Consider the following 25,138-nt stretch of genomic DNA (forward strand, 5'->3'; position numbering starts at 1 on the left):
CTGGCATGATAAGACGTTGCTATGATTTAGAACAGTGTTCTCAACCCCTGGGATGATCGCTCCAAAGGGGTGATTTGCACTTCAAGGGAGTGCTAAATTTGTGAGGGGCTATGGTGGGCGATTATAGTATTTAAAAGACAAGATAATAATAAAAAGTCAACTAATTTAAAAATGAAAAACATATGCGAAACTGATTATTAAAGAGTTTAGACAAAGACTCATAAGTTAAAGAGATACCCCTCACACCTCGGTTGAACCTTAAGGGTATTATTTCATCATTCATTCTAAAGTTGATGAATTTTTTAATTTCAAGAGTGTCAAAGTTTCAAATTCTTCCAGATTCCAATTTAAAAAGAAAATAACTTCATAAAAGAGGCATTTCTGTTTTTGAAAAGTATGTCATTTTCTTAGATGAGTGTCCTTATCAAATACCTATCAGCTCCGTTTTGGAAAATAAGAAAAAAAAAAGCTTAAAAAATTTACTTTTACAAAATTATTATTGTTATTATTATTATAAGTATTAGTTTAAGAGTAGATGAAATTGCTTTATTATACATAAATTAGGCATTTATGCTTTATAATATCGATGTTCACTAGCGCCAAAAAGTGATTTTCTTTTCAGGGAGGGGTGGTAAATGAACGATAAGTATCAGTCAATCTCTAGAGAGGGCGATGGGCTGAAAAGGGTTTGAAATCACTAACTTAGAACGTAATTTGAATATTCCTGGTCAAAACTTGTAGATCCAGACTTTGTTACTCTTTACCGATGATTCTCTGTCCTCGCTGTCTCTACTAGCGCATTAGCTGTACGGATCCATTTGAAACTTCTCACACGACACCCAGCTATTTAGCAGATGTAAGAGATTTTTTTTTTTTTTTTGAACCTTTTTCTTTTCTTATTCTTTTTAATAGCATTGCAAGATAATTTTTGTAGCGAAGTTGCTAATGTACCGTTAAGTTCCCCATTTCATGTGAAATATCGTAGCTTGAACAGCTCATGGCAAATTTTATCGGAAAACAACAAAAACCACGCTCACTTACATGTAAAAAACTTGATTTTTCAAAGCCCGGAGGGGGGTGAGAATTGACTCCCTGGCCCTCCTACATGACGGTTCATAGGGGAGGGCTTTTACGGTTTTCAATCGCCACCCCCTTGAAAAGACTAAATCCACCTCTGGCAGAGGTGGTCAAAAGTAAAAGCGATATTCAAAAAGTCAATCAGTCTCAAAAAGAAAGTTTAGAAAGAAGTCCAAAAAAAACGATAAATAATGTAACCAATTGTGCAAGTAACAATTAACCCAATCAAACCAACCAAATAAACACATAAGGATGAATTTCAGTTTTGTGCCCTACATCAAATTATTCTATTTTAGCAAGGTTCAGTTGTGTATCATAGTAGTTGATAATATTTGGTTACCATTATTACCTATTGCTTTTTTAAGAATAATATTGAGCTTAGAGCACGAATTTGTAATTGGAGGGTGTAGAACCAATCATTATCTTTGGAAAATGTGAGGCAAAGATCCCAAGTCGCATGACGAATAGGAGACATGTTTCACGTGAAACAAGGAAAAGGAATCTGATTTTCTCCCATACTTTACTTCAAAATATAACGTGACTTTGGACCCGGACTTCTAGAAAACTGAAGGTTTTATTCTCTCTACTCTCATAAGTATCTAATGATTTTGAGCAGAAGCAATGTTTGGTTTTAAATAAAACGCAAGCAATCTTAGATTGTGCAGCAATGAGAGAAACAAGAGCTATAAATGCTTTTAAACATTGGAGATAGTGGTAGCGTAGATAACTTAATTAACGCTTTTCAAGGATAAAAATTTACTCTTTAGTCCGTGGGTAACTGAGTTTAATATGTCTTTTTAATTTCTATGCAATTTTAATATTTCACAAAAATATTCAAAAATTCCAGTGACATTGGGAGGGATACAGGTTGTCGGATTTCACATATTTTCCACATTTCTTCATCTTACCAAACTTGAATTATTCAGTAACTCTGTGATGATATATTCATGTATTAGTGAAAGGAAATACTATGTATTCACTATCCATGGGAACCCACCACGAATGTCCATCACAGAAGACAGATAACCTGCCACCAGGGTTCTTTAGATATCTGAAAAAAATGTGCACAGAAATATTCTGTCACTCAGTTCAATGAAAGAAGAAATATATTTTACATTTGATGTTTTAGATTTAGAATGATGATAATGAAACTTTAAATGGTAAGAAACTAGGTAATGGTAGAAATTCTATTGTATAATTTCCTGAAAAATCTTTTAAATTCGTGAAATCTATTTTGAAAAATTCTATGCTTTATTCTGTCTTGGTAAGGCAAACGTTAATACCTGTAAATTTTCTTTTTTTTTTCTGCATTATTTTTGCCATTTATTTAGTTAAGTAAAACTGCACAAACTTGCGTATCTGAAACAATAATGAAATAAGATAAGAAATAACAATGTCAAAAAGTATAAATTGCAGATTGCTGCATATTTTTGCATTCTGCAGATTACTGCATATTTTAGCCATTCTGTAGATTACTGCAATTGCAGATTTTCTGTCTTGCGTATCTGGTTTACCCTGAAAATGAAGCAAAAAAGAACATTAATTTCCAACAGTTTATTACTGTTTGTACGGAATCAAAAACACGTTTCTTCAAATACCTCAAAAATACATTTTTGCAGATACTGCCATTTACCTGCAGGCGACAGTATTAAAGTATGCAATATTTGAAAATGTACCGAAAGCCGAAATATTTTCATAATTTAAAAACACATTATTATCATGGATATAAATAGCGCAGTTAAATATTGTTTCACGGGAACGACAGAGAGAAAAAATAAAAAAAAATAGCTATTTATACGGGCGCCAGGACACCTAACTAATATTTAGAGAAATAATCTCCATTGAAAACTATTATTGACACAAAAGACTTGACATTTGTGCGACCAAAACTCAAGAAAATATTCCAATTTAAAGTTTTCAGGGACCATACAGAAGATGAGATTGGAATTTATCGCTCTTTCAAAAGAATGACTGGTCATCAAAGTAAGAAAAACAAGGTATTTATATTTTTCATTGCTATTCAAAACCAAATGCAAATGTTATATCGCGATACGCAAAAACACACTACAAAATCTCCACCATTTTGCAAAAGCACACACTCTATGTACGTATATAATTTTTAACATTTGTTAACTGCTATGTTTTCCCTCAAAAAGTGTTATTGACGGCGAGTAAAAAAAGGTGTAAGTCACAAAACGCTGTGCTTCATATCTCTGATCATTGGTCGTGCGAATTTCAAATTTTTTGTGTTGGAATTATTTTTTAATGGAGATTATTTCCCTAAATATAAGTTAGGGGATCTGGGGCTCGTACAAAAAGTTAAATAATGTCATAGTGTACTAAAATCTGATTATAGAAGAGATGAATCTAATAAGCCCAGCGACTAAAGACAATTGAATTTTATACTGGAGAATGCAATTACAACATTGTCACTGTCACAATTTCTTACAAATTTTTGTACAAGACGCGAGATCAACAGGGTTGTTATACTTTTGGGTATTAAATCAACATATTAATGGAAAATATATATCATTGTTTCGCATAAAACTTTCTTAACTATGTTGAACGTTAATTGAACTCTCTGATATTTTTCTTTCTGTCTTATGGTAACGTCTTACATTCTATTCAATTACATGCATTATACTATACATGTGACTTTACAGTTTAAACGTTGAAGTCATAAACTTATACTATTGTAGTTTATTAGTATAATAAAATTAAAATCACTACCAGAATTTTCAGCGACATAATATACTTTTAAAGGTGTACATAAGTATTCTGTTTGATATAAATGCACTATACTTATGTATTAAACACATTAAGTCAAAAGCTTATTCTTTTATTGTTGGATTTTGGAACAGAAAAAGTACAACAAAACCAAAATGTTCAGTGACAGAATATTATTTCTAAAGTGTAACTATAAGAATTCCTACCATAAAATTGCTTTTTGAATTCATAACTATGTAGGGATTTAAACTGTACGTGAAAGATTAAAGGTCATATACAAATACCCTTTATAATAAATTTTATAATAAATACTTAAAAATATTTGTTGTTTTAAACTTACCAGATAAAAACTGCTGCTGATTCATGCTTGATTGGAAGCCGTATTTTTGCATAACATAACTAAATTACAACAATAAAGTAAAGAAATGTCTGTTCTAAGCAAATAAACACTTAAACTAATGTGAGTAATATGAGCTGCGTCAGATATTATAAACACTTTCTACGGCCATTGCACGTCCAGAGGAGCTTAAAACCGACAAGTTTTTCAGAAATATATTTAAGGGTTTTTTTTGCAATTGCCTGTTTTTTGCATTTACTAAGTGAAACATATGCAAGTTGTCAACTTATAGTGCTCCACTTTACAGGTTTTACTTTATACATATCATTTAATCTATAATCAAGTATAGAGAAAAAGGGGGCATATGTGAACATTTTTTTTCATTGCTTAATTTCTCAGGAAATATTATCAATTTCTCACACGAAAAGGATCCACACGATTGAACAGTCTTTTCTTTGTGCCACGGATTTTTTTTTCAGATTTTTTAAAAAATTATTTCTTTACTTGATAGAATTTTTAAAAAATGTCTTCAATTGTTCGCATGTGCCCTTATAGGGAGGTACATGTGAATAAGCTTTGGGCACAGGTGAACACGATTGAAAAATGCAGGACGAGCATCATATTTCAACGCAAAAGTCGTTATAATGAAGCCGTATACGTATATACCAATTGCATTCAAGGGGTTTGTAACCTATAGTGTGTCAGTTAAAACTGAATTGTAAAGTATGAATTGTACAGTATAACTGTCATTAAGAATATATTTTTTTTTTTCTGAACTATATAACTCTGCTCACTGTCAAATTTAAAAGTTTCATAGCATGTTTTAAACACTGGCTCAACAAGAAAAAATCTTGTAAGACTAAACAGTACAAAGAATATTTTATGGTATGAAGTTCATTCTTGTTATACCTGTATAGTGCGTTTAATGTGTGTATAGTGCGTTACAGAATATGATGATGAAGTTTGAAATTATTCTAAATTTTAGTTTTTAGTTAAAGGACAATACTTTGTCTTTATTTTCCTTCCACATATTATACACCACTAAATTTCTGGTCAAATATTTAGTAATTTAAGAATTTAAAAAATAAAAATAAGAAAATAAATAATTAATAATTATGTGATAATAAACTGTTTGTACAGTTACTGTTAATAATAATAATTAACAGTAAATGTACAAACCTATTGCAGCAAAATAATAAACATAAATCTTCACATCCTTTTAAACATTTATAATAAGCGTACACTAAAATTTATACTGCGGAGAGGATATGGGAACTGTTCACACGTGCACCTTAATGTTGTCACAAGTGCCCCGTCATTTACCTTAGACCTAATTTTCAAAAATAAGGAATTTTCAATTTAATTGCAAACTTAAACATTGGTATAAATTTACGTGAATGTTCATATAATGATTTGCAGTAATTAAATTTAGCTTATTAATTAGTTTAAAATACGTTTTTACACAAAGAAGACAGTGATAAAAGTACATCAGTATCTGCTAGAAACAAAGAAGCTGTCACTACAGGAACATAAACTGGTTCCTTTCTCTGAAAGTTTGGTTAAGAAGTAGAGCTGGTACTGCCATTACTTGAGAATTTTAACCGATTTTTTGCTTGACGTTATCCTAGTAAAACATACCATAATCACATGTGCTCCGTGTTCCATTACCTAGTTCTAAATGTCTTTCCATTTGTATTTTCTTATAGTTAAGGCCCTATTGCTTCTCGAGTGTAACTTCTCATAAAATGATACTACAAATAATGTAAGATGATAGGATTTCTCATTTAATCAGTTGTTTGTTATTTCAATATTTGCTGTAAGACAATTCTCATACCGTTTCAGAATGAAGAAAATATACGCTTATATGTCTAACGCATGAAAACAAATTATTCACATCTAGAAATGAGTTGTCAGCTTCTCGTTTTACATTTATTTTCTATTTTCATTTTACGGGGAGGGGGGGAATGTGTACAAGAGTTTACAAGGAATTAGTGGGACATTTTGGGAGTAGTACAGATGAATATTTTAAGGTGTAATACTAAATAAGATATTTGTCGAATTTTGGCTTTCTTTTTTTTTCTGAGTTGAAGTATTTTAATTTGCTTAAAATTAAGATGATAATACTTGTGTTTTTGGTCATTTAATAAAAAAACTTTTATTTTGAGTTTGTAGAAAAATTAGGGGCAAAATGCGTACAAGAATTTACTAGGAAAACAACTAAGTATATGACATTATTTTCCAACTATGTGACCATTTTAAAAGTAGTGAAAAAATACTTAAGGTGTAGTACTTAATAAGATATTCTCCGATTTATAAATTTCTTTTTTTTTCTTAGTTAAAATATTTTAATTTGCTTAAAATTAAGATAATACTTCTTTTCAGTTATTTGATTAAAAAACTTTTTTTTTGTTCAAAAATTAAAAGTTTTATTTATGTTGTATGTTTTGAATTCAAATAATTAGACAAAGATAATTCAGAATTAATAACCTAAACGTATATACGAGTATATGCGAGTAACCTATATCGTATAAAACATATTGTTCAATCTAGAAAGCGTTAAATTTATATTCATTGTACGGGAAAAAAATGTGCAAGAATTTACAAGGAATGCATGTGGCACATTTAAAAGTTCTATCAAGATCTGTGATTTTATGTCATCAGAATTACAATGTTACGTGACTTCGTCAGCGAAAATTTCTTTAAATCCGGTCACGATATGCCTGTTTCAGAAAGTTTTCTTCGTAAAATGCGCTGCACTTTAATCCTGACTTTAAGAGAGGGAGTAATGGCGGATTTCGCACTCAGACAATTTAAAACCTTCGTGATGAACCAGATATAGTAGCTGAATAAATTTATTTGCTTTTCAACTGAGAAGATTTAGAAATGTAAAAGTTTGTCGTGAGATGTCGTGCAGAAAATTTTAAGCAAAAATAGTTCGTACCTTCATTACCTCGAACGGGCAAAGCAGCAAAAAATGTCAACCTTTTTTTTTTTTTTTTTTTTTGTAAAGAGTAGGGGGTTTTTTAAGAAGAAATAAATACATTTTTTAAATATTTTAAGTGTAAATGCGTATTGTTGTTTCTAATTCACATATGGAAAATATTTTTTACACGTAAATTAAAATCACAGTTAATTAGCTCTAATACGAGGATATGCTCCTTGTATATGATGTAGCCGGATTTTTTTCTGATTTTACGAAATGTGAATTCTCATACATATAATAGCCAATTCACTGATCAAGTAACGCTTCTGACGTCACCAACAGTAAAACTCGCGCCATAGCATGGTATTTTTATAAAATTTTTTGGTAATGTTTGATGTACAGGAAAATGCTTTATTTAGACAAGACAGAACTGGATCCTTTTAAACTAAAAGTATATGTATATTCCTGTTAAGAAGGGGAAAACAAAACACTTTATGTTTTGTAAGAAAATATAGCCATACTTTTATTAAAAACTGTATTCTTATCAGTGAAAAATCAATTTTCCAGTTTTTTCAAGGAAGCCCTTACTTCTGGACAACAAAAAAATTGTTTTATTAAACCACACTCAAAATTTTCAGAAATTTTAGATCTCTAACTAATCTTTGCTCAACCAGCCAAAAATCTAACTGTTAAAAGGCACATAAAAACAACTAATTATTTTTGTTTTTAATCTAGAAATATCTGCAAAGCAGAACACTCTTATTACACTTTTTTACTTCCTTTTACAAAAAAAGAAGTATTGTATTCGCGAAAAAATTTTCACCCAAAAATAGACCTTAATTTACATTTTGCTCACCCCCGAATGAATGTTGAGTTTTATTTTTCAACTCGAACACACGTGGATAAGTGTCTAAGAACGTATATACAGGCGAAATAATCATTTTGACGATTCCCGAGTTAATTACAACGAGTTTTCTCGTGACGTCTGTATGTATGTATGTGCGTACGTGCATACGTGAGTATGTGGGTATGTATGTCACATAACTTAAGAACGGAATGTCTTAGAAAGTTGAAATTTGATACGTAGACTTCTAGTGGGGTCTAGTTGTGTACCTCCCCCCTTTAGTTGCATTCGGGTGTTTCTAAACGGGTCTATAGACTTTTTTGGGGGGAATTCATTGTTAATTTTGATGTAAACTCAAGTGGTGTCATAATTTGTCGGACACTTGGCGATATATTGGCAGTCTATTGGTGACAAATTTGGCGATTTTTTTTTTAAATCTGATTTTAATTTAGCCACTGTTGGTGATATTTAGAGAGTAAAAAATTGTATCACATTAAAACTACCAATAATGAGAAAATGATATTATACTGGAGTAAAAGGAAGTCATGTGATGCGCACATCAACTCGTTTATCTTGATATGCTCCTTTTTAAAGCTGACTCATTCTAAAAAATCATTATGATGACCAAAAGATAAAAGAACGCCAGCGTGGTAAAAGTTTTCATAAGACAGTGGATGAGACATTTCACATCAGATTAACCTTGCTAAACTTTTTCATTTTCAGATGAAGTGTGAAACTTGCTTTAAAAAATGCTTTCTGCGTCTTTATGAATTTTTTTTTTTTTTTCAATTTTAACGACAGTTGTTTGTACTCTAGTTCGAGTACAAGGCTAAACCAGATCATTTACCGCGTTGCCAAGATCTGCACGCATAAGCTACTGTATTCTGAAAGCAAGACCACAATTCGTTCAAGTTTAATGATAGAGGAAGTAAGGAAGTGAATTGCTTTAAACATAAGGCGCATCGCAGAGAGGCGTTACCGTCGCAACGTAAGAGGTGGGGTGATGTGGAGAAAAAAGGATTGCTTTCAGTCTGTGGTAGATTTTGTTTTTATGATCTCAGTTGTATACGTTTTAATACATTATGGGTGGTCTGCAAAAATCTGTGGAACGTATCACTTATAATTGCTTTTTCTTCTTTCTTTTATTTCAATTTAAAAACATTTTTTAGGGGAGAGCCCCCAAACCCCGTAAAATATCGTCTGATATTGAGTTTTTGTAGCTTCGAAAAACTTTGTGTACAAATTTCCGCTCTTTATCACTCAAGTGTTAAGAAATGTGCTATAATTGTGTTTCCAAGACTTAAATTTTGAAAAAATTCCGAGGGAGGGTCCTGTTTTTTGCAACAGTTTTGTAGATGGGTTAAAATTTTGTTTTCACAAAATTTTAACCCATCATTAACCTTTTTTTTTTTTTTTGTTATGTTTGTTGGAACTTCAGCATCGAAAATATGCCAAGGAACAGTTCCTGCGTCCCTCCCTCGTATCCGTCCTTTCCTAACTCTTCCCATTAATTTGAAATTCAGTTTCGATCTTTAACTCTAGTGTGACCCAAGGGCGCCCATATAGGGGGTCAAGGGGGGCTCAGTCCCCCCCCCTTTGAAATTAGAACTTCCTTGCTTTTAGTACTTTTTTCATTGCCAAAATGTGAAAACATTTCTTCTCCAGCCGTTAACGAATAAGTTACTAAAAACATCAAATTTTAGTACTCTAAGCTGCACTAAAATCAGTTTCCATGGGGAAAATATCCTGTTAAACCACGGGGAAAATATCTGAGTCCCTCCTTACGATTTTGCATATGGGCGCCCTTGGTGTGACCTATTATCTGCCTGTTCAGTTTGGTTTTTGTTCTCCAGAATTTGTAAGTAAAGTTAAGCTTAGTAAACTACCTACTTAGTTCTGTTTTCAAATAGTAATATTCCCCTCTAATTGGTACTAGTTAATGTTAGTATGTTCAGTTACCTAGAAAGTACACATATCTATACACTTTAATGACAGGGGTCCGCATTGACTATTGGTTCAGGAAAAGGAGTCCGCTGGCCATAAAGTTTGGGAAGCGCTGTAGTAGAATATTCTTGAATAAAAAAATAATAGAATATTTCGGAATGCGAAATGTGCTAGTAGTTGATTTAATCTCAACATAGTATAAAATGAAGTCTCCATAAAATGTCAGTGTGTTTAAACGTGCAAAACTCAAGAAATATCCGACCGATTTCGCTGAAATTTTCAATTTGTTTCTTTGATTCCAGAAAAGGTTTGCAGACCGGTTCAAAACAAAATCGATAAATAGTTCTTTTTTTATTCCAACTTAGGCCCAATTTTCTCATAATTCCCGAATATAGGAATGAAACATTACTTGCACATATTAATATTATATATCGTTGGAAAAGGCAGATGTTTCGCTGTTCTATGTAATTTGCTCCAATTCTCTAACTGATTTACGGAGGGAGGTATTCGTGTTTTTGACTCGAATATTTCCAGGCTTTGTTGAACTTCAGGCATTACTTTCTTCATCAAAATCATCAATCAAAAGTGAACAAATTATCCCACAGTTTTCTTTTGGACACCGTTGGAAAGAGGGATTTTTTTTACTCCAGATCTAAGTCGACCTATGATCGAAGATTGAACTTTCTATCTCAATTAGAGAAAAAATGTTACAAGCGCACTAAGTGAAGCCCAAAAATCTCTTCTCCATTCAAATTATAGCCGTTTTATTTTGTGTTGCCATGGATACGTCTTTTGAATCCTCCGTTTCGTTTCTTTCTTTCTTAGTTTAATTTCTTAAAAGTATTTTATTTTTTAGCGATCCACAACCCTGCTATGTTAATTATAACAGGGAAAAGGCCTTAGAGTGTGTGGAGGGAGGTGGTACCGAAAGGAAATAATTCTTTCTTTTCATTATTTCAGAGTGGGGAACGAAGTTTACTTTTTGCTCTATTTATTTATTTTTATAACACGAGTAGAGCCATGCGGCTACAGCTAGTCTATATACGGAGAACACGCTTCATAGGCAGTCACTCAAGTCTGGTTTTTGACTTTTTGACTCAGCTGAGAGCTCTTCGCTCTGTTAATGCGATGCCTTGTGCGCTGTGATTCTGACTTGAAGTTTTTGCGTATGTGGATGTAAATACGTGTCTACAATTGATCGTACGGTGTTTAATGACATTCGCCTAATTTCTTTGTGTATTTTGAAAATTGTTAACGACCCCTGTTGACAGTTCCTGTCGAAAATTGCTTTCGAACATATTTGTAAATGAATTTCCTGGGGTTTTTTATAAACTGTTTAGTTATTTAAAGAATGTATTGAAATTTGCCGGTTTTTTAACAAGATTTCCTGGTTCTACCCAAATTTTCTGCCCGATATCAAGGAAATTTTGTTCCCTTTCAACTTAGAAAGATCAAAAAATGAATAAATACCTTTGTGCAATAAAGTAACCATAAATCAACAACGCAATCACGTAATCAAAGCAGAAATATTGCAAGAAGTTGCAAACACGTGTTCCAGGTTTTCATAAAACCCTTTTTTCAATGCAAAAAAATGTGCGCTATTTAATTAAAAGTCATCCGTCAATTTTCTCAGATGACATTGCATCCAAAAGCTCATAACTCTTTGCATTGAGAAATGGGTCCCTTGAGATCCCGAGACACGTGTTTGCAACATTTTGAAGCATTTGTGCTCTAATTGCCTTATTGTTTTACGGTTATTTCAAGTAAATTTTGTCTGTAGCTGCATTATGAATGTACATGTCATTTAAAATTACTTTTACTTGAAATACAAAGGAAATTGGTTGTTTCATTGCTAAATAAAAATACCGAAGTGCATCTTTAGGAATTTTGAGCAAACAGTATGAAGCAAAGGAATGTAAGTGACAAAATTAAAAATTTGGAGAGAACCAGTACAAATGGTAGGAGAACCTCTCACCCATCTTGGACTAAGAGATAGTACCAACAGCTCTGGTAGGTGCTGCTGTACAGCATGATTTGGAAAACATTTTCAACGAAAGCCTACCTAGGACCTTATCTCAAAACTTGAGAATGTCCACTTATATCCCTTTGCTTCTCACTGCCTCATTTGTAAATGTGATTGTTTTCACTCAAGAAAGGTCACTGAATTGCATTCGCTCTTGTCTCACTGAAAATTTACTCCTTCTAGGACAGATTTCAATCATAAATCAAAGTTAGTCAAAACCGCACATTAGTTATCACAATTTCTAGGTAAATGTATCAGAAAGTTGACGCAAAAGAAAAACAAACTATCTCTATTGAGAACACAGAAATAAGTATTTTTTCTCCGCTTTGATGATTATTGAATGAGCTGCTCAGATAGGAATTGTGTTACTTTATAAGTAAACTTACGTCGGCAGTGTTCCCGCCATAAAATTGCTTGCTACAAATTCTATATCAGCAAAAAAAAAATTTGAAAAGTAGAGCAAGTATACTCTTAATATTTTTTTACGATTACGTGAAGTAGTTTAGACTGAGATTATTGAAATGTATTGTAAATCCAGCAAAAAGTACAGTCATTCAGTTTTTTCAATTCAAAACATTGAGTAACATTTTCTCCATTTAAAACGGCCCCCATTCATACTGAATATGAATATACCCCCTTATACATGCACTGGTGGCCGAAGTGAAGTGAACTAAAGAATCGGCCCACCTGCTACCGTAAAAGCGCATACGCAGAACGTTGTTATCAATTCAAATAGTTAAACAATTCAAATGTAGCGAAGTTTCCGTGGAGCAACCGGCTAGAAAGTTCTACTGGTAACTGAAAGTCTGGTGGTTCAAGCCCACACGGGAGAGTGATAGGTTTTTTTTAATATTTAAAAGAACGGCGCGGCGGTAGAAGAAAGCTTTTTTTTTTTTTTTTTTTTTTTGAATAACATAAGCTTATAGCCTTAAAACTGATACTGTTGAATCGATAAATTTAACCGTATTAACTGGGAACCTCAATTTGTTTTGTTGTTTCAATATACATTAAACATTTCTAGTTTATGCGAAAACGAGCATTCATGATTATCCCAATAACATTGTTGGCAGCAGTGTGGGTTCTGCCAAAATGGCGTAGTCATGTTGAAGCGAGTGTGTTCGAATGGTTTTTCTGTTTGTCAATGCTGTACTTCGGAATGTGTCGCTAATGTTCAGATAATAAAGTTGTAACTTCTTTAAAATGTTGACTTGTCTTTTTACAAGTTAAATTCAAACTTATCTCCCAATTACAAAAGCTAATCGATGGTAAATTGATCATAATTTTGGGGTTCTCGGCGGCTACTCCGTAATCTTTAGATTATCGAAAAATTCAACGCTCGCTCAATTTGGACTAGCGAAAAATTGAATACTCGGATAGTTTGGACGCTTGAATAATGTGAATACTCATACAATTATTTGAAATAAAATAGAAGAAAAGCTTAGTAATACGAGCACACTTATTAAGACTTTAAGGATTTGAAAATCCAGTTAGACAAATTAACTGTACTTTTGAAAGATTTAAATGAACAAATTATGCCTTTAACAAATAAAAAAGACATTAAAAATGAAGTTTTCAGATCTACAGAATATACAGATAGACTGTGTACTTTAAAATGAATAAAATATTGGAAAATTTTAAAATTTAATTTCGATAACAAATCTGGTAATCAAAATCCTTCGGGGTTTGAAAGTTTAAATTTAATCAACACTGTGCACTTATCTAAACTTTGCATAGATAATATAACGGTGAAAGAGATAGATATTTAAACTTCTGGAACCAGTTTGAAAATGCAGTTTATAAAAGTTCTTCGTTAACAGATATTGACCGAATTTCGTATTTAAATTCGCTACTTTGAGATTCTGCTGTAAATGCAGTGAGTGGGTTTGCATTAACGGACCGAAAACTATACTATTGCGATTGAAATTCTTTAATTTCGGTTTGGAAATTATTCTGATTTAGTGCAAGCTCTTTGCTTCGTTATATATTCAATGTGTGAAAAATTCTAGGGATTTACATGCTTTACATGCCCTTAATGATAAATCTATTGTTGAAATTAGAAATCTAAAACTGATTAATGTTGCTGCAGACACATAAAGTGCATCAAATTGCCTCTTGATCTTAAAAGTTCTTCCATTTAATTTAACCTTCAGATTTAAGCTAGAACAATCTTAGAAAACAATTTTGAGCGTTCAGGACTTAATGGAATCTATTAGACAGAAACTGAGACTAAAGAAAAAGTTTATTCCATACATAAAGCGGAAATCCACCTTCCTCGAGGTCAACGTATTCTAAATTTAGAAAAGAATACATATTTCTTTTGATTAAACGAATTTTTCTACCAAAAAAATCAATTAATAAAAAATTATAAAGGTACTCCTTCTGCAATTTAACTCTTGATGCCTCTAGATAAATGTTGTCAGTTTTGTTCAAATGCAGATTATAATAGCGAAAGTTGTTGCTCATTAACTGTAGACGAAATAACTAAATATTAAAATTGAAACAAATCCCGGCCGTGTAGCAAATGTAGAATCAAGATGGAAAATTGAAAATCCTTTTAAAAGCCTTACACTATTAAAAATCAATGACTAGTATTTTATTAGTTAACAATGAGATACTAGCAACATATAAAAAATTTAAATCATTTCTTTTAATTTCCTTGTCGGCCAATAATGAATTCGGCTACTAACCGCTGATTAAAGGCTTAACCATATTTAAAATCTGCTATAAAAAGTGTTATAATTCGAATTCTATATAATATAGAAGTTACAAACATATTCTATCAGACGCAAAAAAATACTCTTTATTTTGGTACAAAATTTTAAAATTTTTAACGATATTTTCACTGCAAAAAACGTGAAAAACCTTTTAGAGATTTTTAATTAATATCTCCGTTAATAAATATCATCGAAAGACGCAACCTTTCTAAAAACACTTTCAATCAACTCTCCTTTCGTTTTTTTTTTTTTTTTTTTCCAAAATCGGTCCATCCGTTTAGGCGTCTGAGTGCCACAGGCAGGTACACAGACACACAAATAGAAAAAAACGTAAAATTTGCTGACCCGTGAAAGTTGGGATATTTTGTAAAAATTTTATTCTGGGGGCCCTTTTGTTGTGGAGGCCCAGGGGCGGTAGCCCCACCTGCCCTCCCCTAAATCCGGTCCTGGTGTAGGGGATTAAAAATGGAAATTTTGAAACGTACCGTAAGGTGGTTTGCTTGCTTGCAAGCATTTCCTACAATGATACTCTACTGAAATGATAAATCATGTACGTTTTGTACAAGGAAACGCAATGTCGTTTTATGTTATAGAAAAAACAATCTTAAGTATAAATTACATGTTAATTCCAATGAAGTTGAAAATTTTGTTTCAAATCATAGCAAAATAACTTTTTTTCCAAAAAGATATTTCTTGATGCTTAGCATTACGTATTCGTTTGGATCGAAAATTCCTCGTTTTTGCTTTTGTCTTCGAGTAGAAGCAAAATAAAAAATAATTGGGTTGTACGGAATTTGAAATTGAAGCTTTCATGATTGACGAGATTGCGCATGATACTCAACCCTCCCCCCCCCATACACACATGTACATGAGGAACTGAAATCAAAGGTGAATTCGCGGTTTATAATCTCATTTAAGTTCCAACTTGTCATTAGCACGGATTTTCCTGCCCATGCCAATGATACATTGCTCATATAAAGTTAATTTTTCCTAAAAGGGAAAATTTGAGTAGTTTACTCTGCTGATAACACGTAAACTTTACAGGGCATATTATTAGCAAATATTATTATTAGTAAATTTGTGAAAGAAAATATTTTAAGACATTTTTATAAAAGTTCTTCTAGTTTGAGAATCTCCCATAGATTCTTTCAATGTTGAAAGAGCACTTTCAATAATTACAAAAATAACTTCCATACAATAACTTCAGAATTATTGAACGAGGCAATCAGATGTTTATTACAATACCAATTTTATTTATTTATTTGCTTATTTAAAATAAAAAGTAGAAAGCTTATTTCATAACCTTGCAATGTAAGTGCAGCGCTGGGCGAGCTAGTTTTTTTTTTTTTTTTTTTTTTTCAGTCAAATGTACTAAAAATTGAGAAGTGGCGAAAAATTACCGATGTAACTCAAAGTTGCCTTGAATAACAGTATTTTTTTTATAAAACCAAATAAGACCAATAGAAGTTTTTAAAATAAATGTTGTAAAATTTGTGCTCTGTAATTGCTTTCTGAGCAAATTTAAACTGCCAACAAACATTGCAAATAATTTTCTCTTTAGCAATATTTTAAAAGCTTTTCTATTTGTTTTACATTTATCTAAAAGGAACTGTAATACTGATACTGGTTTTCATTTTCGTGTGTACATACTTTCATTCATTTTATACAATTGCTTCAATTTATCGATTAATTGCAAAGTCAGATTGAATGTTTCTGTTATTAAACTAATTTAATTTATTTTCGAAACGATCATTTAAAAACTTTTAATTGCTTTTTGTTTAAGTAGTTTTTGCTTACGTTTATTGTGGTATAATAAAAAACTTTAATATTTTCTTTTATTATGAGTTCTTGCTTTTTCTGTTATTATAAAAGAACTTAATTTTTATTTGTGCAAACATTTAATTACAAAGTAAAGTTAACATTATCTTTTTATGTTAAAGATTTATCTGAGAATAATTATTTTTAAAGACAGTTTTTCTTGGCTTAAATTAGCATAGTTTAATTATTCCTATGGTACGAAAAGTGGCTAAATACGAATATTTTGATGCGCTTTAGAGCTACCAAAAAGCACCTATAAATAAATAAGAAAAGTAATTAACATAAGTCTCTTTTTTTTTGGCAACATGTGGCAGACTGAATATTGTAAGTGGTAGGTGGAGATGACGTCAAAACTTTTGAATTGCATGTGGTTCATTCGTAAAACAGTTTGCATACTCTTAGCTCTTAAACCACAATCAGTGAAAGATTTACTTTATCGCAAATGTTGCAACTACGAGGGGAACGAACTCTTATAGTCTAAGATTCCACTAGGCTTGACCTACCCTCATCGAATTTCCTAAAATTGCTGCAATAGATGAAAAGTAAAAGTTGTAAATAAAACGTTAAATCTAGAATTTCTACATCTTTTACATGAACTAGTCGGGGTTGACAGAAGTTGAAAGGTGTCTAAAAATAAGTAATTTACTCTCATCGAGTTTCCGAAAATCGTTATCATAAATGAAATGTTAAAGATGAAAATAAAACCCTTAAGTATAAGGTTGCCTACCTTTTTCGGGTCACTAATCAGGGTTGTCAGGGGATAAAAGGTTCTCAATGAGGGAGATAATTTACCCCTCATCGACTTTCTGGAAATTATTTTCATAAATGAAAAGTGAAAGCTGTAAAAAAAAAAAAAAACACTTAAGTAAGGTTGCCTTCTTTTTTCGGGTCGTTAATTAGGGTTATCAGGGGATAAAAGGTTTACAATGAGGAATATAATTTACCCCTCATCGAGTTTTCGGAAATTGTTGTCATAAATAAAGAGTAAGAGCTTTTAAAAAAAAAAGCTAAAGTAAGGTTGCCTGCCTTTTTTGAGTCCCGAAACAGGGTTATCAGAGGCTAAAGAGCCCAAAAATGAGTAATTTACCCTCATCGAGTTTTACAGAAATTGTTATCATAAACGAAGAGTAAAAGCTGTAAAGAAAACATTAAAGTGAGGTGGCCTACCTTTCTTCGGTCCCTAACCAGGGGTGCAGAAGCTAAAAGGTGCTCAAAAATGAGCACCCTCATCGAATTTCCACATAAGTTATGTAAAAAAATGTTGGTAAAAATATTACAAAACCGATGGTATAGGGTTGCCTAAGCAAAAGTGGTCCACTCAAAGGGTTGCCGCTATTCAAAGTTTCAATGTTGAAACTTCGACAAATTTCAAAGTTTATGAAAATATTATTCAATAACCATGAGTTTTTTTTTTTTTTTTTTTTTTTTTTTTTTTTTTTTTTGTATGACCATATCCTTCGATTGTTGCAGTTTGCTAATATATTTTGATAAAAAGTAAAAAGTTAGGCTTTGTGCGAAAGATTAAGAAACTTTAAGTCAAACTTAGATCTATCAACAGCAGTAGCAGTTGCTGACATTGCTGACACGTGCTTCGGTTTAGCGAGGAATCTCATATTCTATCCAAACGATGTGAGCTAATTAATAGAAGTATGTTCGATAAAAGCAGCAAGACAGCTCGATTGTGCAGGTTATATAGACACAACAGATTTTATAAGCAATCGATGAAAGTATAAAATACAAGCTAAAAAAATTTTAAAAAAAAACGTAGTATCCTAAATCAAACCATCGCAAAAATCTTGAAAAAAAAGCATAAAATGTAGAATTCAGTTTTTGAAATTAAGGAATAACAACTTAAAATACTCAAGGCAATAGTGCCACAAGAAAGTAGAAATAAATCAATGATAGAGAGTTTTTACGAAAGAAAAGGAAAGATTAAATAACTAAAAATGCATCGAACGCGTAAAGAGAAAGTGAAAAAGGGAAGGTTCATTCATAAAGCTTTACAAGAAAATAAATATTTAGGCAAACTAATAGAAAAATTCCTAAATAGTCCAATAGTTCCAGTAGTAAGTTTGGAGAGAATTGTTTAGAGAAAAACAGTTTAAAAACATCGTGGAAAATAATAATGAAAAGTAAGAAAGAACAGCCAGCATGAAAATAGAATACAATGCTCCTGAAAAGTTCTGAAGCAAAATAACAAATCTCCATCACGAGAAAAGAAAAATCAAAGACGCATTTTCATTGCTTCTGATTGAATGAAAAAAAAAAATCTAACCGCAACTGCTGTTTGCGAGGTCCACAAGTGACTACGGTAATAACAAGAATTAAGATTCCAAGTGGAGGGGAAATAACAATGGAAGAATCAAATTAGGCAGAGAAAGAAAACCAGTTATTTATCAAAGAATTAGAAAGAGCGTCTTTAACTGGGGTCGGAGAGAACGGAACCATTAGTAAATGTGAAGGAAAAACTAATGTAGTCTGTTGGCAAATGTAACGTGATCAACCATCTATTTCGACGCTTTTGTTGGAAATCATATAATCCCTCGGTTCACATGTTTTGCTTTGAAAAAAATTCCATGTAACTTCAAAAACCCGTTATTGGTGCTTCTTCCGTTTATTTTTTATATTTTTATTTTTTATTATTATTTTTTTTTTTTAATTGTTGGAAAAAAATTATTAAAAATTCACCCGTTACTGAGAAAATAACTTAATTTGATACCTAGAAAAGGAATAATTCAGTCCATCCATGAACATCACTTGAACTTAATATAACTTGATCGAATGATTTAGTGACTTAAATAAAGCTTGATCTTCAAGTGATACTTTTCGAATCAAATTCTTTAGTGTAAAACTTTTGAGTTTGTGAAAAATAACTTCATTTACATTCTGTCAATGTAAAACGTTTTTTAATTGTTTTTTAATTGTTAATTGTTTATTGATAAAAAAAGAAATAATATTTTTTAAACATTTTCTTCGTCAAGAGATTTTTTCAAGAAAGTTTGAAGTAAAGTCAAAGTCGCCTATATTTCAAGAATTATGTATGCTTCAAATTTCTTTGTAGAAGAAAATGCTGACTTCTTTAACTGAACCTTTTTTTGTTTTTTTTTTTTTTCAAAATTTAATGAAAAATTTGTCAGTTAAAAAATGTAAAGCGGGAATCATTTATAGTGGCCATGATCTGTTGAACAAACAAAAAAGTTTGTTCGAATCGGACAACTCGCTTAAAAGCTATTAGGGAAGAGAAAAAGATTGTCCGATAAATATAATTCGACCGACAGGCATTCATTTCCTTAATTCAAAAATCTACTTATAATTTTTTATCTTAATTTGTTTTTTCAATTTTAGCGATATTTTTTTCGATACAGTACACTTCCTTTCATGCTTTCTCTCTCTCTTTTTATTTTAGTTTATTTCTTTATCTATACTTTTTATTTTATTTTTATTTTATTTTTTTTTATTTTTTTTTTTTATTTTTTTTTATTTTTATTTATTTATTTATTTTTTTTTTTTGGACTTTCATAGAAAAAGTTACTACAAAAGAAAACTCTTATAAAATGAAAGTAATGTTTAAAAAACGGCTTGCAAATTTTTGTTTGCACATTTTATCCCTGTTAATAGATAATTCAATTTAATGAATGACAATGCAATAAATAAAAAAGTTGTTGATTCGAAGGCTTTAAAGGAAGGCGTTTCTCCTATGTTGTTGACCACTGAAATTGTTACAATGACACAATGACATCCATGTTTACTTCAGGCAACTAAATCTGAGTACGTTAATTTATGTTGTGTTTCTCGAAAACTTGACTACGCAGAGATGGCGGATGGTCAAGCTTTATTAGAAAACTAGAAAGTCGCCTGTCAAGGTATAACGAGTGAAAATTGCTTCTACATTTGAACGAAGACATAGCCTGTTTGATCATAATTTGGTAGTTGAAATTTTAACCTTAACTCCAGGGGGTTAACCCTAAACTCCAGTAGGTAGCGTTCATTGTTGACCGTTTCATCGTTTCTTCATTCCCCTGAAATGACAGTCTTATTAGAAAAACAGTTAACTTACCGGATTGAGTTCAGCCTTGTCACGATAAAGCCTCTCCCTGCATGTTAAACATTACCAAAACATATTATCAAATTATCATGCCGTGACTCGAGTTTCATTGTTTAAACACGCAGGTCACTTGATCATCGGCTATTATAGATAAGATGATAAGATAATGGAGTCTGATATCCCACGTCACCAAGCCTTTCTATAATCCATTAATTTCTTAATTTTTATTTAACCCATTTAGACTTAGTGTCCGGATATCGGAAATGAACGTTTGACAGCTGCTAATCATTTAAGAATTAATTAAATTTCTTGATTTTTTTTGTGATTGGCTCCTTATATTCTGCTTGTTATTATCTATGCCAGAATATTTTTCCGTTTTGTTAAGCTATGTTGTTTTGTTCATCATTTCAAGTGCTTAGATTATGTTTTAAAATAGTTCGAAGAACATTTTACAGTGACGTTTGTGTTATGTTTCATGGGGTTTTTTACCTGAAACTTTTATTTCAAAATGGATGTCCGGTACATTGAACGTGTCATAACTCTTTTAATTTTTCACCTACATTTTTTTTTTAATTAAGCCTCTGTAAACCAAAAAAGAAATGGTTAACAATTTCATAATTCCAACTGAAGGAGATAATTTTCTATTTCCAAATAAATTTGAAAATTACAATTTTGTAGCACATAAAAAGTCTTAACAGGGGTCGAATTTTTTCGAAAAACACCATTTTAAGTTCTCTTTTGTTTCATATGGGGTCATTTTTTTCTTTAGATTTACGTTGTGTCATTCCTACTTTAACAACAACTAGCTGATGTAGAACTATTTGATACAGTTTTAGCTATAGCTGCGATCATTTCTTTTCTTTACATTTTGTATTACGTCAGTTTTATTTTGCAGCAGGTAACTGTTTGAAATGCTTTCAAATGCAACTGGGATAAGAAAAGAAATGACAAAGAAAAGTAATTATGAAGGAAACGCACGGTATCGCATTTCAGAGACGCAGTAGTTTTATATCGGAAGTCAAATAAATATTTATGAGAACAGCACTTTTGGATGAAGAGACGTTCTTTTAAGAAAATACCAATGCTTCCTCTGAGAATATTTTCCATAAGAATTTGATGAGTTTCAATTTCAGATAGAAAAGTCTACCCCAGAGGAAATCAAAATTCTATCGATATTCGTTGTTCTGTAAACTTGCACATTTTGTCCTGATTCACTCAATTGAGAATATAAATTGTAACATTAAAATTTTTGGATTTGTAATAATTACGAGCGTTGCTGAAAATTTCGAAATCAAAAGTATGGGAATTATATGTTCAGCGGAGAAAATAAGATCAATCCCCAAAAGAAAAATACATTTAAGGCAGTGAGAAGCAAAGGGATGTAAGAGAACACTTTCAAGTTTTGTGTAAAACGCGTTTAAATTTAAGGTCCTAGAGAGGCTTCCATTGAAAAGTTTTTCATGCTGTTAAACATAACCTACCAGGGCTACAAGTACTACCTCTTGTCTCGAGACAGAGAAGAAGTTCCCCTACTCTTTGTACTAGTTATCCTCAAATTTTAAATGTTGTCACTTAAAACCCTTTGCTTCTCACTGACTGATTTGTTGCTGGAAATAGCTTTTTAAAACTACATTTGTCTACATTTCGTTGTATTTTATTAAAATGAGACGGTCTGGAAATAAAATATATACTAGAATGAAAAATTCAAATGAAAAATATTTCAAATGAAAAATGGTGGTGTAGAAAAATTCACTAGGGGTTAGTCACTACCCCCTACGGAGTTTGGAGCAGGGCTGCTGAGTCGGTCTGATTTTGGGGAAAAGAAGTCAGAGTCAGGAGCAGAAGGTAAAAATTTCCGCGAATCGGAGGCGGTCATTTTCCCGCAAAACTCGCAACTCTGCCCGTGTTTGCGGAGTAGGAGTCGAACCAATTTTGGAGTAAAGGACCCTGAGTCTGAGTTAAGTACTCTAAACTTTCCGGAGTTGGAGTCAGCCATTTTCCCTCCAACTCCATAGTACTGCTTTGAAGCGTTATGAGAAAGTAAAACTAAAATGAGTGCACAAAGCGAAAATTACCCTACATTCAGAAACAATTCAAGCTTTATACTGCCGTGGGTAGATAAAGGGCTGTAACTGCAAATTTTTCATTTATCACTTTGTGCATTTTTGTCATCTATTGTACGTTAGCTTTGTTGTACAACCTTGCTTATTTGGGTTGACCTCCTTTTTTAGGCACGGAATTAGCCCGTATCATATAAATCAACCTCTGTAAGTTGACCACCTGTTTAAGTTGACCACTAAAGTAGCGCACGGCGAGTGGTCAACTTACACAGGTTTTATTAAACTTCCCGGTTAAAAGATGTTATAACTCAGTGCTGTCCAACTGGCGGCCCGCGAACACATATTGTGCGGCCCGCATCGATGAGGACATTCCTGAGTTTGTAAAGAAGGCGGATCGACCTCAGTTTTTCCATCAAAATGTAAACTAATTGATTTATAATCCTTCTGTTTCATTGTTTTATAATTAATAATTAATTACTATTAATTGTTGTTGTATAAGAGGTAAGAGGTTATTGTTCAACTTTTCAAACTGCGACCCGCCAGGTGATCAGTGACCGGAATTTTGGCCCGTGAGCTCTTTGCAGTTGGACAGCCCTGTTATAACTTGACCACAGAAGATTACGGATGAACTGGAAGCGAGGTCGGTACACCTCCTTTGGTAACAGGTATGACAAGTGAGGTTGCGCGAGCAGTGAAAACTTTGCTGCTTGCGCGTTCTCGCTAATCTTATCTATCACAAAATGAAGTGTTCTCTTTCTCATACCGGTTTATCTGCCATCTCTCCGTGGTCAAGCTATACCAGATGATTAATGACCCAACCATTGAGAAGAAATAAAATGGAGGGAGTGAAGACTTTCTTACGGGAACCAAGGACCCCAAGTCACGCGATAGATTTTAAAGCAAAGCATTGGAAGAAACCAGGGTATTTCTTCGCTAGTTTCACGCAAAACGTGTCAACCATTCGTTGTTGTTGGGTCACGTGACACGAATGATTGGACTGGTTCCCTCCATTTATATTGCTGCTCTAAAGTTCCAGCCTGTCGATAGGTCCCCGGGAAAGGAATGCAACGAGGTGGTTCCTGTGATAAAATTGCTTTATAACTCTAATCAAAGAGCGATTTCACATTGGAACTTTTTATTTTTTGTTTTTATGGATGGATACTATGATTTACGTAAATCCCTCTGTGTTGAACTCTTTTATGTTCAACTAGCAGTACCGGCACGGCTTTGCCCGTAGTAGAAAATTAAGAGGTCATTTGGTTAGCTTGTATATTTACAAAAAATGGATGATGAATTTCTCGCCAATTTGCTATGTTTATTTGCTCGCCCATGTTCCACGTTATGATAGTTTTCTCGTCCACCACGTCACGGTAATTTTCACTCGTCCACTTTATAATTGCTCGGTAAAATTTTCTTAAAATTAGAATAAAAAAAGAACAAAATCGAATTCTCGAAAAATCGCTTCGAGGTGCACACCTCCATGCGATAAACTAATTGTGTGGCGAATTTCATGAAAATCAGCCAAACGGAACTAGGAGCTATTCTCGTCACAGACATCCAGACATTTAGACAGAGATCCAGACTTTCAGTTTTATTATTAGTAAAGATAAACTCTGATTTTGATCTGTGTTTAATTTTGTCTGTCGTACTCAGCTCTCAAATGAAGATTAAATGCGTGTAAAATATAGAAATACAGTTCTTTCAAACTATCCAGTGCGCAGAAGTTCATCCATATCCATCAGTACTTTACTTATGCTAACAAATATCAGAGCCATTTAGAATAAAATAAACATAATTATTACATGCAATGTACCCACAGTCGGTGTATTGCATGTAATCAGTGGCGTTAACAGGAATTTTTCAAGGGGGGGGGGGGGTCCAAGAACAAAGGTCCACCATGCTCATATCACACTCCAACACGCATGCAAAAAATATTTTTTTCATTTTATAGATTGTCGAAAATAAAAAACATTTTTTTTTAAATATTGAAAAATTACTTAACATTAATTTATTAATAAAATAAATTTGAAAAATACCAAAAAGCACAAAAATCGATGTATTTGCATTACTTATAGTTAAAAATAGAAACAGTGAAGCAAAATCATCAATATAAAACAATTTGTTCACATACAGTTCGATTTTGCAGAGGAAGAAAGAGATAAAATAAATTTTATTTTTTCATTCATTAAATATGAAATTGTTACTTTTTATAATTATTTTATGTACTTCGTGCGTAGGGTCAGGGGCGTATACAAAAATTTTTGACCCCGTCAGAAATGACTTTTTCGAGCCCACTTCCATGTTGTTTACCAATACATCCCTAAATGTATTTCACACCTCATTTCAAAGATCTCGGGCCACTTTCAGGCTCGGGTCCGGGCCAACAGACGTCCGTTCTCTTCCTCCCCCCTCTGCATCCCCCCCCCCTACTTGGAGTTACAGTCAATCAAAAAAAACTCATGTTGCGACGGGAAGGATCCGGACCCCCTGAACCCTCCCCTTGTGTGTGTCACTGCATGTAATAATTATAATTAGTTTATTCTTATAATAGCGGTACTCGCACGCCTTACCCGTAGTAGAAAATTTAAAGGTCATTTGGTTTGCCTGTATATCCTTTACTAATAAT

The sequence above is a fragment of the Uloborus diversus genome, chromosome 6 (assembly GCF_026930045.1).
Source record: "Uloborus diversus isolate 005 chromosome 6, Udiv.v.3.1, whole genome shotgun sequence".
NCBI classification, from domain to species: Eukaryota; Metazoa; Arthropoda; class Arachnida; order Araneae; family Uloboridae; genus Uloborus; species Uloborus diversus.